General features: G+C 37.1%; 1 protein-coding gene across 1 annotated transcript in view; it reads left to right on the forward strand.

Annotated features, from left to right (window-relative positions):
- Window positions 1-323: 323 nt before the first annotated feature.
- The window catches only part of pitx1 (paired-like homeodomain 1), a 23,625-nt gene continuing 21,406 nt past the window's right edge, over window positions 324-2,542 (forward strand). Inside the window, exon 1 of the mRNA XM_087807553.1 lies at window positions 324-763. The gene's annotated coding sequence lies outside the window, so the exon portion shown is untranslated. The remainder of the gene's footprint in view (window positions 764-2,542) is intronic.

Genomic DNA, 2,542 nt, shown 5'->3' on the forward strand with positions numbered 1-2,542 from the left:
GAGTCTAAAGATAAACACTAGTATGTTAATGAATCTTAAGATAAACACTAGTATGTTAATGAGTCTAAAGGTAAACACTAGTATGTTAATGAATCTAAAGATAAACACTAGAGTAATGAGTTATTTAAACACGTGACTCTATGAAGTGATTACGGTGAAGGTTGTATTAGGAGAGTTACGGTAGAGAAATGAAAGGATGAAGATGTTGGTCCACAGGGGGGCGTGACGTCACAGCGAGGCGTGAGTCGCGAGTGAAGAAGAAAAACGAGTGAAAGACACATGAAGCTCGAGTGACGCGCGTGGATTTAACACCTGCGCGGACACACACACACACACACACACACTCACCTGCGCGGACACACACACACACTCACCTGCGCGGACACACACACACACTCACCTGCGCGGACACACACACACACTCACCTGCGCGGACACACACACACACACTCACCTGCGCGGACACACACACACACACTCACCTGCGCGGACACACACACACTCACCTGCGCGGACACACACTCACGTGCGCGGACACACACACACTCACCTGCGCGGACACACACACACACACTCACCTGCGCGGACACACACACACACACACTCACCTGCGCAGACACACACACACACACTCACCTGCGCGGACACACACACACACACTCACCTGCGCGGACACACACACACACACACTCACCTGCGCAGACACACACACACACACTCACCTGCGCGGACACACACACTCTCACGCCCTGGACGACAACAGGTGAGTCCGCAGCTGACTTTAAATGTGTGTCATCAGTTGTGTGTGCATGCGTGTGTGTCATCAGTTGTGTGTGCATGCGTGTGTGTCATCAGTTGTGTGTGCATGCGTGTGTGTCATCAGTTGTGTGTCTGCGGCCTAAACGTGCGTCTGACTGAAGAACCTGCAGATAAGCGAAGATTTACGAGGAACTTAAACGCAGCAGCGAAGACTGTGCACGCGTGCGCGCGCGTGTGTAAGTAGCGCGCGCGCGCACGGAAACATAAAGTAAATGTAATAATTGTTATAATTGTCGTAGAAGTTCATCAAATATAATCTGAGCTTCAATACTTTCAAATAAAGGTTTATTTTGTTTCAATGAGAAGCTTCTGTTGAACATGATGTTCGATTATATTGAATATTATTAGTTAGTACTGGTTAATATTAGTTATTATTAGTTAATATTATGATCTGCGCGCGGAACATTCATTTGTACTAACAGTCGTTTCTAGTTAATAATGGTTTTAAATCATTTTAAAAGTATTATTTACAGCATTTGTCGTAGTACATGAAGTAGTTTGTAAAACAGCAGCAAGTATTTGTATTGTTGACTTAAATATACAAAACTAGTGGTTTTACGGTAAATTAAAAAAATGTTCGTGTAAATTTAAATGTATTATATTAATATATTGTATTATATTATTCTATTCTATTCTCTTCTATTATATTATATTATATTATATTATATTATATTATATTATATTATATTTTATTTTATTTTATTTTATTTTATTATTATATTGTATTATGATTATATTATTTTATATTTATATATATATAGATATATAGAACGTGTGTTTGTGTAGATGTTAACGTGTATTTGTGTAGGTGTTAACGTGTATTCGTGTAGATGTTAACGTGTATTTGTGTAGATGTTAACGTGTATTTGTGTAGATGTTAACGTGTATTTGTGTAAATATTAACGTGTATTTGTGTAGATGTTAACGTGTGTAAATATTAACGTGTATTTGTGTAGATGTTAACGTGTATTTGTGTAGATGTTAACGTGTGTAAATATTAACGTGTATTTGTGTAGATGTTAACGTGTGTAAATATTAACGTGTGTTTGTGTAGATTATAACGTGTGTAAATATTAACGTGTGTTTGTGTAGATGTTAACGTGTGTAAATATTAACGTGTGTTTGTGTAGATGATAACGTGTGTAAATATTAACGTGTGTTTGTGTAGATGTTAACGTGTGTAAATATTAACGTGTGTTTGTGTAGATGATAACGTGTGTTTGTGTAGATGTTAACGTGTGTTTGTGTAGATGTTAACGTGTGTAAATATTAACGTGTATTTGTGTAGATGATAACGTGTGTAAATATTAACGTGTGTTTGTGTAGATGTTAACGTGTGTAAATATTAACGTGTGTTTGTGTAGATGATAACGTGTGTTTGTGTAGATGTTAACGTGTGTTTGTGTAGATGTTAACGTGTGTAAATATTAACGTGTATTTGTGTAGATGATAACGTGTGTAAATATTAACGTGTGTTTGTGTAGATGTTAATGTGTGTAAATATTAACGTGTATTTGTGTAGATGATAACGTGTGTAAATATTAACGTGTATTTGTGTAGATGTTGACGTGTGTAAATATTAACGTGTATTTGTGTATATGATAACGTGTGTAAATATTAACGTGTATTTGTGTAGATGTTAACGTGTGTAAATATTAACGTGTATTTGTGTAGATGTTAACGTGTGTAAATATTAACGTGTGTTTGTGTAGATGTTAACGTG

The sequence above is a fragment of the Callionymus lyra genome, chromosome 14 (genome assembly GCF_982586985.1).
Source record: "Callionymus lyra chromosome 14, fCalLyr1.hap1.1, whole genome shotgun sequence".
NCBI classification, from domain to species: domain Eukaryota; kingdom Metazoa; phylum Chordata; class Actinopteri; order Syngnathiformes; family Callionymidae; genus Callionymus; species Callionymus lyra.